This window comes from Rhipicephalus microplus, unplaced genomic scaffold (assembly GCF_043290135.1).
Source record: "Rhipicephalus microplus isolate Deutch F79 unplaced genomic scaffold, USDA_Rmic scaffold_22, whole genome shotgun sequence".
NCBI classification, from domain to species: Eukaryota; Metazoa; Arthropoda; class Arachnida; order Ixodida; family Ixodidae; genus Rhipicephalus; species Rhipicephalus microplus.
The window spans coordinates 8222986-8239692 of NW_027464595.1; positions in this window are offsets into that span (position 1 = coordinate 8222986).

Below are 16707 nucleotides of genomic sequence, written 5' to 3' on the forward strand. Positions count from 1 at the left end.
CCTTGTGGGCGATGCCTTTTGTCCTTTGTGACAAAGGAGACGAAGAGGATTTCCACCTGAGGGGTGAAGACTCGAGCTACAGGCAAGAGTGTGTGTCTACTGCTATCGAGCGAAGACGCGTGGCACCAGCTGCGTGTGTGAAGCCGACGTGTTTCCGGCGAAGAAGTTTGGAGCTTAGAGAGGGGCTCATTGAAGACGCGAGGTTTCCTGGAAGAGAAACTTCAGGGGCAGCGGGACGACAACAACGCTGGACTTTGAGTGAGTGATTCTCGGAAGAGTATCATCCCGACTTTTGTTCCAAGAACTTCGGACTGAATAAGTGTCCTAACTTTTTAGTCTTTAAGTGTCTTGGTTGTTCAATGCATGCGACTGCATTGTAATGTGTATTGTTGTCTGTGTCCGTTGTTTCGAGTGTGGCTGATTGTACTGTGTAGTACATTGTTTGATTGGTGACATTGTATTCAACTATTGTCGAGTGTGCATACTTGTGTATCGTTTTGATCTGCCATAACTGAGAGTATAATTTTGTTGTGTTTATCAACTCTCGGCTCTGACTTGTTCTTTGGGCCACAGCCGGCGTCCGCTGGCGCGCCAAATAGGACCACTTCTAAATTGTCCACGCTCTCGTGGTGCGGTTCGGCGGGCCGATACTTCGGCCCTTTAAATTAGCCTGGCGATCGCCTCCCTAATCAACGGGACCCGTGACAATTCATCTGGCGTCCGCGACAGAACCTTTTGGTGCACAGTGTGTCCAAAGTAGTGAGAAAGAGCCTCAAAATGTTGATAGTGCTATCGGAACGATTTTGTGTTGTTCAGTGTTCTAGTTAACGAGTGCAGGGGAGTGTTCCGATAGACTGATTTAGGCAGATACTTTTTACACGCGGCAAGACTTCATTTGCGAGACACAATGAATCTCGAAAAGTTAGTAGCTCTTGGTGAGAAAATGGGTCTTTCTGGCACCGAACTACGGAAGTGGGTAAGCCAGAAGGAGAAAGAGGCGGTGGAGAGAGAGAGGTTGGCAGCTGAGAGAGCGAAAGAAGAAAGAGAGCAGCAATTGAAGTTGGAGCTGGAGAGAGAAAAGTTGGCAGCTGAAAGGGCGAAAGAAGAAAGAGAAGCAAAGGAGTGACAGCTCGAAGAAGAAAGGGAGGCAATGGAGCGGCAGCTGAAAGAAGAAAGAGACGCGGAGATGGCTGAAAGGGAACGACAGCGACAGCACGAGATGGAACTCGAGTGGCTCCGTTTGCAACAGCGAAGTGAAACTCCCGTCTAACTAGAGTTGAAAGCAGCGAACGGAAAAATCATGGCTTCCGCTTGAACCCAAGCAAGCTGCTTGTAGCGTTTGATGAAAGGAAGGACGACCTTGACGCGTACCTTCACAGATTTGAGACGATTACAAGGAGCCAGAATTGGCCGGAACATCAATGGGCAACTGCTTTGAGTACTTGCTTGAGTGGGGAAGCGCTCAGTGTGTACGGTAGGCTGACGCCGACCGATGCAGCCAACTATGCAAAGGTGAAAGCTGCTTTACTGAAGCGATTTAGATTTACTGGGGAAGGATTCCGGGACAGATTTCGGACAGGAAAGCCAGCTGATGGTGAGATGGCTACGCAGTATGCCGCCCGACTTAGCCATTATTTCGACAGATGGATTGAACTTTCAGGGACAGCACGGGAGTACGATGAGCTTAGAGAGCTCCTTATTAGAGAGCAGTTTCTTACTAGTTGCCACCCAAGCCTGTCACTGTACTTGAAAGAGAGGAAGGCTGAGTCATTTGAAGGTATGCTTAAATTGGCTGATCAATTCTTGGAAGCGCAAGGTGGAACTAATTTGGCCAAGGTCAATGAGTGTCCCGAAGATTCAAAAAATCTAGCTCCTAAACAAAAGAAGCGTGCACCGAGAGTGTTCCGCGATGTTTTCTGAGTAACCGAGTGGGTCATCGTACGAACAACTGTCGTTCTAACTTTACGAGCCCTACGGTAGTAAAATGTTTCAAGAGTGGTCAGACTGGGCACAAAGCAGACGCATGTCGTGACGGAACGAGTCAAACTCATCAGGTATCCTGTGTGCTAGCAGCACCGAAATCCGATGGTGATGCCGTCACCGACGGATTTGTAGAGTTGAAAATGGGGAGAAACTTCCTATTGTGGGTGCTGAAATGACAAAACTGCCAACCGGTGTTACGAAGGGAATGCCAACGCTGCCTGGAAAAGTTGCGGGCTTAAGGGTTACGGTGTTAAGAGATACCAGTGGATCCACTGTTATTGTGCGAAGAAATTTGGTGTGGGAAAGTGAGTTAACAGGCAAAACGAAACCGGTTTGCCTAATTGACAGTACGGTTCGGATGCTTCCCGAAGCAGAGACTGAGGTTGAAACCCTGTACTTCAGCGGGAACGTTACTGCTCTGTGCATGACGACCTCCCTGTACGACCTCGTCATCGGAAACATCGACGGGGCGCGAGGGCCGAACGATCCAGAACGATTGGGAGAAAACCCTAAGATAGAGCCCTCGCCAACCCAGCGACCGCGAGATACAGTGGAGGAGCATGCCGTGACGGATCTCACTTGAGCCCAAGGTGAAGCCCCGATGCAAGAGTCAGTGAATGAGGAGATGATCGTATTGAATGAGTTCACGTGCTGGGCAGCTCGACTTACGTCGGCACGACCTCAACCGACCGACAGTGTAAAGGTGACGTAGTCGGCGAGCCAGGCCAAATGTCGTGACATGAACAAGCGGGTGAGTAACCGGGCGGGATTGGTTCAGCGTCATGACCCGTTAGCAATGTCGGAAGTGACAACGATGGCTGAGACGCCGCCTCAGATAACGTCGTTGGAAGGGGCTCGCCGGAACAAAACAAGAAAAAACAATAAGAAGAGATCGAGAGAGCACCGCAAGAAAGGGCGTAAGTGCCGCTCAAGGTACACAGGATAGGTACTGAGGTGGAATCGGAATGTGTTTGGCAGGGCTGAGTGCCATACGTTGTGGTAATGTTCTTGAGATCCTGTGTCACAAGTGTATGTCGAGTGAGTCAAAATTTTTGTTACGGTGATGTGATGCATAGTACTGTACAATAGTAATGAGAGAACATTGTAAATTTGTATTGTTTTGAATATGTGATGGAGTGTTGTACTGATGTACCTGTGGTTATATTTCATGTGTTGTGAGATTAAACTGCAATGTACAATTGTATTGAGTGATCTATTGTGAACGTGACGTGTCATGAGCGACGGACTATGTTACAGTCTCTGAGAGTGTGGGGACTGTTCGCGCTTGTTTGAGTGGTTTCGAATATTATGAGATAATATTCTTAAAGTTGGGGGCAGTGTCACAAAACGAGCGCTCAAAAAGGGCGCGCCGCCAATTTCTCGCGACGAAGTGCCGAGAGGTCAACGATAAAAAAAAGAAAACAAGCATCCAAAGACTCCCCGGGCACGCGTCCCTCTCCCTTCGGAAGCGTAGGTTCGCCAACGAACCTCCTGATATCGGCTAACGAGCAAGCCCTAGAACGTTCTCTATGGAAAGGGGCGTAGTGATGCAGGGTTGCGTCATCCGTCGCTGACGACCCTCGTACCGTCTTGCGCTTTCCCCCAGCCTTCGCTGCGCATCGCGCCAACGAAACAATGAGAACTTTCTGGAATCTCGCGCGGAAGGTATTTAATCGAGCAGCCGAGATGGGAGATCAGGAGAAGAAGAAAGTTAGCGCCAAAGTGCGTAGGATATCCCGCCGCGTCTGTCGGTGAAGGTTTTGTCCTTAGTGACAAAGCAGGAGAAGAAGAAAGTATGCGCCAGAGTGCGTAGGGTGTTCCGCTTGTGGGCAAAGCCTTTGGCCTCAGTGACAAAGGAGAAAAAGAGGATTTCCACCTGAGGGGTGAAGACTCGAGCTACAGGCAAGAGTGTGTGTCTACCGCTATCGAGGCAAGACGCGTGGCAACAGCTGCGTGTGTGAAGCCGACGTGTTTCAGGCGAAGAAGTTTGGAGCTTGGAGAGCGGCCAATTGAAGACGCGAGGTTTCCTGGAAGAGAAATTTCGGGGTCAGCGGGACGACAACAACGCTGGACTTTGAGTGAGTGATTCTCGGAAAAGTATCATGCCGACTTTTGCTCCAAGAACTTTGGACTGAATAAGTTTCCTAACTCTTTAGTCTTTAAGTGTCTTGGTTGTTCGATGCATGCGACTGCATTGTAGTGCGTATTGTTGTCTGTGTCCATTGTTTGGAGTGTGGCTGATGGTACTTTGTAGTACATTTTTTGATTGGTGATATTGTATTCAACTATTGTCCAGTGTGCATACTTGTGTATCGCTTTGATCTGCCATAACTGAGAATATAATTTTGTTTTGTTTATCAACTCTCGGCTCTGACTTGTTCTTTGGGCCACAGCTGGCGTCCGCTGGCGCGCAAAATAGGACCACTTCTAAATTGTCAACGCTTTCGTGGTGCTGTTCGGGGGGCCGATACTTCGGCCCATGGAATTAGCCCGGCGATCGCCTTCCCTAATTAACGGGACCTGTGACACCATGCTGTAGACGTGCCTGGTAAGCGCAGGATGTGCCCACAAAGGGTATACACTTGCAAAAACACGTCAAACCACTTAGCGAAGCTTGGCTCTTGCCAGGAAAATTCCGCATGGAACTGCTCGCTTACTGCTTGGCATGACTCCAATTCCCTCGATTCGTGGGATGTGGCTAAGTTTTCGATTATTTTATTTGCGTCTTCCGGAATTTTCGATAACAAATAACGCTGATTATTCACTCACAACCACCTACGCTAATACCGACGCTGATGCTGGCACCGGAATTCCTGAGAAGCGAGCTCTTTAAAGTTATTTAGTTAAAACACGACGACAGTGTGAAAATAACTGTTCTCGCTATAAAATGTGCCTTTTATCAAGATGTGAATTGGTTAACGAACATAAAATGACGCTCAAGGTGCGCTTACTGGAATGCCCAGTTACCAACAATAACTGGCACATAGAAGACCTTTCGCTAGCACTTGCAATCGGCATTAGCGTTGGGCAAAAGAACGTTTGTTTAGTATTCTCTAATAGATCAACCAATATACAAAATCATTTCAAGACAGCAGAGATGGCAAAAAAGCAAGGATAGCGGAAGAAAGCTTTCCTCAAACATACACGTATTAGTGTCAGGCGCCAATAGCTGCATTTTGAATTTTCGACTTGTGGCTTAACGCAGTCCTTTCCCTTTCTTACTTTAGCAAAGCTGCATGCTTTAACTACGAAACAAGGCAGCAAGGAACAACTGACGTAAGGAATACACGTTAGAAATGATGGGCATTGGGGGAGGCATAGTGTAGCAAACGCTTCGTCAGAGGTTTACGCGTTTTGGAGCAACCGTCTCACGGGGACCTCGAGCAGCCCCATTCCCCTTCAGTCCGCCTAAGCTCCAGATGTTTGCAACGCTGTTCCAACAATAATTTTACGCACGAGCAGCACCTACGCTGCCTACGGCTGCATGATGAAGTTTAACACCTAATAGCGAGACAGCACTCCTGCACGCCGCCTTTTATACATTCCGAAAAAAGCGTGTGTCATTGGCCTCTCCCTGTGTTTTCGCAAAAAATTATCATGCGATATAGAGAAAAAAATATAGGAGGAGTTGTCCAATGCGGATAATGTCACGTGCGCTGCAAAATAAAACTACACGTAAATTTTGTAGCAACAAAACAGCTTGAGTGTGCGATGTTAAAACTTTGAATGAGCTTTTACCTAATTTATGCCGGCGTAGTGAACCTGTAGCCAATCGCGCCGCTTTCCTGTCACTTAAAAAGGATTGAAGTAAGTTGATTTTGAGTGTGAAAATAACAACGTCATCGTGGGGTTATATGCTATTGTGTTGGGAATTGGAGCTGCTTTCTTATTGCAGACAGACAAAAGCTACACAGAATTCTGTGGAATGCCTTGTTCAGATACATAAATGTCATCAAATCGTTTTTTGTTATTGCAGAGAGAAACAATTTCTAGTAATGGCAGCTCGTGAATTTTCTTTTTGATAAAAACTACACTTCAGAATATGTGCACCTAATACAAGTAAGGTTCATTACATGGGTTTCATAAAATTCCTCACTCACGTGATGTATTGTACTGTGGATACACGCAAGAAAATACTCTGCCGATTAAATGGAAACTTGAGCGACCACCACATATACATGGCTGTGCAATGACAAATAATGCCACCAGCAGATAAGTAAACAGCTGACGGTTCTACAAACACTGGGTCGGTACAGCATCGTGTCAGGCCGTTCTTATTCAAACTATGAAGCAGGTATCAAACAAATACCTAGGAACCTTTGAGTTTATGTGATCTTCGTGACAGCTCTTCATAGCTCTACTGTCGTTCGGGCGCTTTTTTTTTGTCTGCGACAGTATCAAGTATGAAAAGTACTTGCATCAAGTACTCGCATCAAGTATGAAAACTGCGTGTATCTTCACCTACTGGTGGGTTTAAGAAATCTATTCAATTTTAACGGAAGAATCGTCCAGCGAATAGAAAATGAAACGAAACAATAAGAGTAAAGGATATTACGCCAGATATTGGCACTCTGTCCTGTGTTCGGATAGTTTTCTTTAAATGAAAGCAGCTTATGGCGAAGCTCCATCCTGTATGCGTAACTATACTTACTGCGCATGCGCAACAACTGGACCAAGCACTGCCAGAACGTGCTCACGCGCTAGCGCGTTCCGGCCTGCGTAAGTGGCTGTGCAAGAGGTTATGGCTTCTCCCCTTACACTCTCTCGGCAATCACGTGATGTCGGCTGAGAACGAGATTCTGAAGACGAGCGATGAAACTACAGTAAATTCATGGTGTGCTCCACTTGCAAAGACGCCTTAACACCGGGCAAGGTGCTTGTAATGAAAGGAACTTTAAGGCGACCCAAGCGCAGCATAGCATGCGCATTCTTATTTACAGTGAAGGATGGTCTAATTTATCTGTCTTATCTAGGAACTATACTATTTCATTAAGCTACGCAGCAAATCCTCCGGCGCAATTCTCTGCTAATGCTTCTTCTATCTTACTTCACTTGTATGGTACGTTATTTTTTTCGCACTATGTAATCAAGATCCTGGAAATAGTATTCACAGTGGTCATGTCACAGTGGTTGTATTCGGAGCGTTATTATTTCGAAACGCAGATAGAATTGGCGAAAATGGCTCGTCAGCGTCGGCCTTGCTTGCGCTACATCGTCGATAGACACAGCTGATATTATAATAGAATACACAGAGACTATCACATGTATGTTCTAAAACACAAAAACAATTCCACAGCTCCGCTACGGGGAAACCTCACGAAGTGTGTAGTGTAGTTACCCAGTGATTGACATTGCGCTATTGTTATTCTTTTGTTGCTATGGGTATTGGAGCTAGCATTTTTGTAGTTGCAGTGTATGTGGGTTGGTAGCAAGAGTTCTTAGCGTTATACGTTGTGTGGCAGCACGCAATGACAATAAAACTGTGTTGAAATATGGTTGTGCAGAAGCAGGTGGCGCGGTTATTGTGGCGCCATTGACTTTGCGTGGCAGCTGCCTTAGCGCCTTAACACGCGCAACAGCTGGTTTAGTCTGTCGAGTCATTTCGTCTTGCTTTACGCTGAGCTGAAGATTGGCCTGCCTGCGATGACGAGCAGCACTGGTCTGAGTGTTGACGATGCCGCGATTGTGTTGTTCCTTACTTTCTACAACTGCTCGCAGCACCTTACTTTTTGGAAGGCTCTGATTTTTGTCGCTTGGCTTGTCGCTCTTGTAGAGCGAAGGTTAGTTTTTGAGCCTTCTGCTCTGGCTTTTCAAGTGGGCTAGCTACACGTAGCACGCTGCTACACGTAGCATGAATCGCATGGCTGTTGAGGTGGTGGTGGCTTCTCTCATGTGGCGTAGGCCTTTGTCCAATGAATGCAAGGCGTTTTTAGCAAATTCTTTCAAATATTAGGATCACTTCTTGGTTATTTTTGTTAATTAGGTTAATTTATATTTTTTAGGTTTTAACTAGTTTTTGATCATTGCTAGCGCCAGGAATGAAAAAGTAAGACAAAATGCCTTTGCTGCAGGCTGGCTGTTCTTATTCGTTCCTAATTGTTCTCTTCCTTCAGTGTGCATAGAGTGCACCCTGGCAATAGTGACGCTATATTTTTTACACTCAGCCACGCTGCGCCACAGCATGGTGATCAAGCTGCAGAATGGTTTCTGGTGAACGAAACTGACTACACCTCGGTGTACGGTCCCAAGGACACTGTAACTTGATTTGGTGAGCGGGAATATATGTCTCTGGTGAGCGACAGTGGGTGTGACTTTATGGACGTTAGTCGCCTCGTAGACACCTACGCTGTCTCAGTGCGGCGGTGCGGTCGTTATGCGTGTGTGTGTGCCGAGTCAGAAAATACATGCGCAACACAAAATGTGTGCGAACCAAGAGAGACTGCAAAATGTGATCATGACGTGCGCGGCTGCATCTTGCTTGCTGTCCTCGCTCTTTGTTGTTTTGCGGTCACGGCGGTGAAAGATGATGTATCGTAGCTCAACACAACGTCGGTATGCGTGAACGCGACTACGCTAAGACGCACTCTCGACGTATTGAACAAAGTCAATGTGCTGGGGAATATCAAAGTACGTTCTTACATAGCAAATGGCAAGGACTCAAGGGCAGGTGTTATATACGATGTCGACACTTCAATCAGCGACATTGACTTTCCCATTCTAATCAAACCATTCACGGAAGCTGCTATCATCTTACAAGCCCGCCGTCTAGAAAGCTCACGATGCATAAAACTTGTTTTCAAGGGTGACAGTCTTTCATCACGAGTAAGGCTTGGTTATTTTCCATACACATTGCAGCCGTTTGTGCCAAGACCCTTTCAGTGTCCAAACTGCTGTAAAATGGGACACGTGAGCGCTGTTTGCACGAGTTATGCCGTGTGCTCCCGATGCTCGGAGTCACACAACACACAAGTCTGCCAAGCAGAAAATTATAATTGCGGCAATAGCCAACGTCCTCACTCAAAGGAGTGCCCAGATGTAAAGAAGAAGATGCAAGTGCTGAAAAAGATGGCCAGAAATGGTTGCACCCGCAGGGAAACTGCTGCTAAAGTGCGACGCCGGCGTTCGCGCCTCAGGAGAAGATCAAGGACACATTCTGCCAAGGCCAGGGATACACCGCTACCCCAAATCATGCACTATTACCACAAGCAACAACAAGTGCCAACAACAAGCATCCCCAGAAATATGCAAGAATGATTGACCATGACTCGTGGCCAGCACTGCCGTCAACGACACCATCACTAGAGTCGCCGCATCGACCGCAGTGAGCTACTTCAGAGCGAGTAAGTCGCGACTGTCAAGATAACGAAGTAATAGACGTGATTAAGACCTCAAGAAGACCATTCGAGTACTCCTGAATATTATTCAGACTTCAGCTACTCACAGCGCTCTCCAAATTTTGTAGTCTTTGAGTCCCATGCCTTCAAGTCTAGAAGAGTACCATGGCTCTCTTTCAGCAGCCTTTACGTAAACAAGTGAAAGGGGCATCAATTTTTCAATGGAATTCCCGAGGCCTTAAACCCCGCAATTCAGATTTTCTTCCTTTCGTAATCAAGAATCACTTCCCAATTATTGTCATTTGTGAACCACGCCTTCAAAATTCTTTACGACTATCTGAATAAAAAGCTTTCAGATCTGCCACCTGTAACGAAAGCAGGTGCGAACTCGCACACATTGAGCATGCAGTAACACCAGATGACAGCAACCAATACGTGCGCCTGACAGTTAAGCGTAAGAACGTGAGTTTCACGCTACTGGCAGTATATATTTCACCTTCAGGCCACTTGGACCCTGCAAAATTAAGTGCCATTATATCAGCGACACCTGATTGATGTGGGGTCAACATCCCAAAACCACCATATGATTATGAGAGACGTTGTAGTGGAGGGCTGCGGAAATTTGGCCACCCGGGGTTCTTTAACCTGCAGCCAAATCTGAGCACACGCGCCTACAACAATTCCGCCTCCATCGAAAATGGAGCCGCCGCAGCCATGATTCGATCCCGCGACCTGCGGCTCAGTAGCCGAGTACCTTAGCTACTAGAATCAGCGACACCTGGGTCATAGATTATTACTGGTGATATTAACGCTCATCACCCACTGTGTGGCAGCCAGAATATGGACCGCCGGGGAAGACATGTGTCCTCCTTTGCATCTGACCCCCAACTATACTCTTTCAATGATGGCACTCTTGCGTTTTTAAGGGGTCTCGCATATAGTAGCTTTCTATACCTAACTTTTGTGTCAAGCAGCCCAAGTATCAAGTGCAGTGTATTGCGGACAATGAAACTCATAGTAGTGATCCTATGCCCACCAATATAATGATCAAGTGGCTAAGCAAGTCACAGATTGGTTCCTCTTCACGGATCGAATGGTAAAAGTACAGGTCATCCACAGAGAAGTGGAGCGAGAGAAACCAAGAAGGTTCACTTGAAAGCCTAGAAGGTGCAATAGAAGCCGCTATTCAAGAAACAACGTTTAAGCGTGGACCTTTGTCATTTTTTGCGAATATGAAGTGAAGTTGGAGCGACTTGTAGCAATCTGTCATCACGCCGAACAACGTCAGAGGCGCACGAAATTCATCTAGGACTTAAAGGAGGCCAGTCATCTACAAAAGAAGGTTCAGTGTCGAATAAATGCACTCTAGTCGCTACGATAAAAGTCATTATGTGAGTCGCTCGATCCCCACAAACGTTTTTTTGCAAATGAATAGAATAATTCGTGGCCTACGAACGAGGCCACAGCAACATCGCCCACTAAAATGTCTTGCTCAATCAAAGCCGACGTGAAATCGATGTAGCAGAAGACTTCTGCACCGGGGTTGCCAACAAGGGGTTTGGGATCACCATGAGTGACCTACGGAACGTGCCCATGTCCTTAGACACTCGAATGAACATTATGTTTTCCCCAGAGGAGATTCAGGAAGCATTGGCAGCATGCAAGCACTCATCGCGTGGACCCGATGGAGTCATTTACATGGCCCTTGGTAACCTAGGACAAACATTTTGGCGTGCCCTTCTTGCTGTATGCAATGACTAGTGGAGCAGCGGTTTGGTTCTTCCTTCGTTGAAGTACAGCCACCTTGTGGCCCTCCTTAAACCCGGCAAATTGCATCTGGACACCCTCCTATCGCCCCACCGCGCTTGCCAGCTGTTTTAGAAAGGTGTGATAAAAACTGAATAGAACAACGCTGCGCAGTGCGCATGCGACGCGTGCTGATTTAGAGCCGCTAGAAGAGAAGGAATAAGTGGCGTTCTATCAATAAATTGTTATCAAGCGCACGTCCGTCTTTTTGTCCCCTACATAGTTTGCTGTAAAACCCGGGAGATAAGGCCAATTGAGGTAAGACAGAGTGGACTTTCACAACCTTTCGACCACATCTGCAGTCTGCAGGACTTTTGTTGAAGCCACTGGTGGGTAAATTTCATGTGCAAGGCCTAACCCTGCCGGTGACCTAGACCGTGGAGCATAACATGTAGACGATGCTCGGATCTTCATCATGGGATGCTTTGTGACGGATAGGACGAAGATGCCTACATCGCTTCGGTGTGCGGCCGGCCAGAGATTTTCTACGTTTCCCCACGCTTGGCCGGATCATGGATTTCCGAGTAAAAAGGCGTAGTCATGTACAAAAGACCGTCATAGGAGCAATTGCCAGCATCGAAAGTCTCCTGCGTCTAGAACGCCCCCGAATTAGTGAGTTGCGGAATATTCACTACGTTTCGACCGACCAGTTTGAGCTTATCAAAGGAATTGATAAATAAATAGAAGACACGATGGATATCAGCCACTTAGAAGCTGAAATGGAGGAAGGTGACGTTTATGTGCATGAGAATATTCTGGCAAAAGTCAAAGCTGAATATAGAATTGAAGATGCGCTAAAGGCTCGTCAGGCTCACTTGGAGAGGATAAAGCAAAGAATCAGAACAAAATTTCAAGTGGAAGTTAGAGTTTGCCTGCGGATTACCCATCTAGCCAATGCTTTAGTGATTGTGATGTTGTCACACAGAAGCTTAACGGCTCAACCCCACGACAGATGGAACAATGTGTTTGAAGCAGAACAACCAACATTTCCAACAACAACCGAAAGACCACCAATGAAGAACAACCCAAACTTCGGGAGACGTATTTAATGCCTTCAGAGCCCTCGTCAACGTCCAATGCCCGTCAACTTAACATGAGACTAGCTATTCGGGTGTGTATAAACGAAGAGACTTTCACGATTAAATGGCGTGATGCCTTTGAAAATTTAAGATACATTGCAGAAGATAAGAAAAACTGGTACTCTTCGAGGTTGGCAATGTCCACTGTGAGGCAGTCTTCAATGCTGTGCCTACATGTTACCGCAGGAATCAAGTCATAGTCGCAGCAACAAGCGGGAAAAAATAGAAAGCGAAATGAAAAGGCCATGAGAAAACAGGAGCCTACTGCCTGTAAAGCACGTGAATGTGGCTCTTTGAGAAAGCTGCTGACACCGAGGAAGTGAAGAAAGTAGATCGTGTGGGTTGCATTACTGCCGAGGCCATATGCCAAGATTGAATCACAGCAGCGAATGATGCAACCCAAGTTGAGGCGGAGGAAGAAGACGCGTTCTCTCAAGGTAAATTCAGCCAAGACGAGAAAGCCACGAAAGAGGTTCCCAGGAAAGGCTACCTACGATATTCATATATGTATCAGCCTTCATTGCGAATATTCTTCCCGAGGAAGACTGCTCAAAGGCAGCGCAAGCTCAGCAAAATCAACACGCTCAGAAGCACGAGCCTAGAACAAGCGTTGAAAGCACCCATAGAAATTCAAGTTTAGGGACATGCCCGGATGACCCCACGAAGAGTGACTTGGAACTCGTTCGGACGATTGTCGTCTCTGTGGGTTAGTGTTTCTCCACGTCACAAGCCACTGAGCGGAAGGGGGGGGGGTGGCGAAAGATGATGTAAAATTTGTAGAAAGACAATATAGCCTGCTCGAGAACTTAACGGAAAGTTAAGTCAATTTGTCGGGGCAGAAGATGTTGGAAATTTTATGCGGCGCCGACATAAAGATTAAGAAGATTGCCAGTGGAGTCGAGGCAAGACGACTGGACTGAGTTTAGGTGAAGAGGAGGTTGACGGTGGGCTTCACCATGGGGATTGCGGCTCGTCCCTGTATGTTGCTTTTGGGACATCACTCGATTAACTCATTCGATAGAGTTCCGTCACCGTAAAGAATTATTGAATGAACAGAGTTGGAAAGGACACCCTCAACCAACACAGGCCCGTTGCCGCCCCATTCATACGAAGTGCGTATAGAACCAGCACAGCAGCTTTTCCCCCAATGCTCTCCTTGCGTGCATTTGCGCTGTGGTTTTCCCATGTACGAGCCATGTAGCGTTTTATGCCATGGAGAACAGTTTGCTATGATTCCAGAAACAGTGCGTTTGTGGTTAGAATTCGCAATACATTATCTTCCGTGATGTAGATGTTTGCGCTTCTAAGAGGCTCTGTGGACATTGTTGTACGACTGTTCGCGTACGTTTCATTGACAGGCTGGATGCAGTGTCATTGTGCGTCTATTCTATAAAAAATAGGGGCTCAGTTATCCACTTTCGTCGCGGTACAAGCCCAAGTTTCTGCCATGCACACGCTTCTTTATAATGCTTTGCGTCCCAACTACTCACTATCGCAACCAACTGATAGATAGAAACAATATAATAACTATTATTGTATAACAAGTAAAATTTATTTAGAAATAAACAATAAATAAATAAAATATTAGATCGAGTGGGATGAGAGGATGTCTTTACAATTTATTCCAAGTTCAAATACGTGCGGACACAGGCAATTGCGTCTTGATAAATAAAGCTACAATGCAGGGGGGGGGGGGCAGAGATACATCGAAGAAATAGAGAACTGAAATGGTTTAGCACGTCTGCCACATAAATGCTCATCCAAACAGTCCCCATGTCACACCGCCTCACTGCTAGTAAAATTCAAGATCTTTTCATGCTGCGAAACCAACTCTCCCCACTCGGAACCCGAGACGCACTACCCGACATGGTATAGTGAAGTGGGACGAAGTAATGAGCTTCTGGTACGCAAAAATAGCAGCGTTTGACTCGCTGGTCGCTTGAAGAGGAAGTAAAAACGCTGAAAAAGTTCTAATGAGACTGAGAAAAACTTATATTTGCAGACTGCACAGATTCTAAAAGAGTTACGGACATCAAAGTTACCGAAAAAGAACACTTTGGAAATGAACGACTTGTGGGGGCGACGCTACGGGATTAAGCCGAGCCGATGGTGCCTAGCACCTCAAGCCCGGTTCAGAACGCCTGGCAGAACTCCGGGGCTTCGTGTTAGGCTCGCTCGCTGAATCCCGTGCCGACCGGTTGTGCGCCCACGCGCTCCGCGCGCTCGCGACCTTCGGCGTCATCGTAGCTCTGGCCGACTGGGCTCGCCCTGCGTCACGTCCTGTTGCCGACGACCTTCGACGACAGTGTAGCTCTGACCTACTGGACCTGCTCTATGCCATCTACAGACGCCGACAACATCTCTCGCAAGTGTACCCCGTCCTCGGACTCCAGTGACCGTGCTTCCATCTTTCCTGTCTCTCCTATCCCCTCAGTTTGTTGTTGCTTCTTCTTCCTCTTTTCTACACCTTTACTTCTACCCTTTTTATCCCTCCTCACCATCATCCCTTGTGAGCCCTGTGGCGGTGTCGCTCACTGAAGCAGACAATAACGGGGCTCACTTTTCTCTTCCTTTCTCTATTTTAAGAACCACTCACGCGCGCGCGCGCCCTCGGAACTCCACCCTTTCACATCGGTCGGCTAATGATCGCCTGTTTGGCCTGCAATAGGACAGCACACTTAGTCAATCAAACAACCACCGCAAGGATGCCACTTTTGCGCACGTGTGTGGGCGCATGTCCTAGCCCCAAAGTGCACAACAAAAATGCAAATTTAAAAAGACAATCCAAGGACATATAGGCAAGGGCAAGCTCAGTAGGCGCACAACTATTTAAACCAAAAGGGGCCTTGAAACCCTTTTTGTGTAACCAGAAAATAATTCACTGAAAAAACGTATTACCTCACAAGTTCAACGATGCAAAACTTCTAAGAATCTGTTCAATACGGCCGGAGTTACACAAAAGTTTGTCACTCGCTGCGATCGTATTCTCTCTTCCCTCGTCCCTATGAAAGCGCTGGAAGCTAAGCAGGGAGGATTGAGAGGGCAAAAAAAAACGTCCCTCGTGCCTCGTGACCTTGATCACGTTCTTCTTTTCTTTTCTTTGAATACGAAACTTTTTCAGTGCGATCGCACGCGCACGCGTGGACAAGTGATGGCCTTTCGCGGTGAACTCTGTAGCAACCGAGCACGTCATGTTCAAATTAACAAATGTTTGATAGATGGCCTTACTACGAGTGATTTTCGGGCTTATTCTGTGGTTTCTTGAGAGGAGAGAAAGCTATTTTAGCTTAATTTCATAACTTATTGCGAATTCCAGGCCGCGCGTTATGCTAAAAAATTGTCTCGCGTGTTGTTGGGAGCCTCTACTACCGATCGACAGCATTTTCTGATGATGCTCAAAAAGTGTTGCAGGACCCCTGTAAAGGTACGCGTACTGGGATTTGCGGCCATAAGAAAGACATCCCTGAATAAAGGCTGGTTTACGCTAGTGGCCAGCAGGTCTCGCCATTTAACGTTTTCAGACAGCCATGTGCGGCTGTTTCCTTCGCGCACGTGTGCCGTTCTTTGCCGTTTGAAAAATGGGTCCAAGATTCATTTCTGCACCCCTTTCTGTTTGCCTGAGAATGATGTAGCCAACCAGCGACAGAGGAGCAACATGGCTTAGCCGCGTCGTCTGCTTTTGCTTCTCCTTATCATCTGCTTCTGCCGCGGGACTCTTCGAGCTGCTTGATTCTTGCTCCGCGGTTTTCACGCTATGTCGTATGTGTTGTTCACAGACAATGATCCAGCAGTAAATAGACCATTTTAGCCTCTCTGGTATTTAAAAAACCGCGCAGCAATTAAAAATGACGTCTCCTGGAAGAAAAATAAAGTTTAATATTCAGAAAGAAGTGGAACAACGTGGGAATCAAGCTTGATGAGGGCTAGATTGGGGCCCAAGGAGCCGCAACACTAGAAGACCAGTCCGCCAGCTTGGCCTGTATATGAAAGTTCGGGCTCTTTAATTACTCCTCCCGGGCTTCCAGTGAGGGAGACGGTTGCAAGAGCTCCTTGGGTGGAGGGTTCTTGGGGCAACATCATAATACGTGGTCTTGTCTTGCCTGTGCTAGGCCACAGTTATTACTCTTGTGTAGCTTATCATCTTTAACTATTGCGGCCAGCCTCCTTCGGCTGGGTATACAATGAGTCTGAGCCCTTCGCAGTGTAGTCGCTTAGGCCCGGGTTCATGCTTCATCTGGAGGTGGATAGAACGTTCTTTGTTCCCGGTGTTGGCTGAGCCGGTCTCTGTAGCTGAGCGCCAGGTCATTCGGATTAGGTTCCTGGGACCGCACCACTGCTCGGTTTACGTTCTCCTAGGCTGTCTAATGAGCGGCCTCATTACCCGGGTTTCCACAGTGGCCCGGAACCCAAATGAGCTTGATTTATTGTTGAGGTCGTGCTAATTTTAGCAGTGCCGTTCTATTTGCATACCCTGCAGCATACGCCTTGATAGCCGACATCGAATG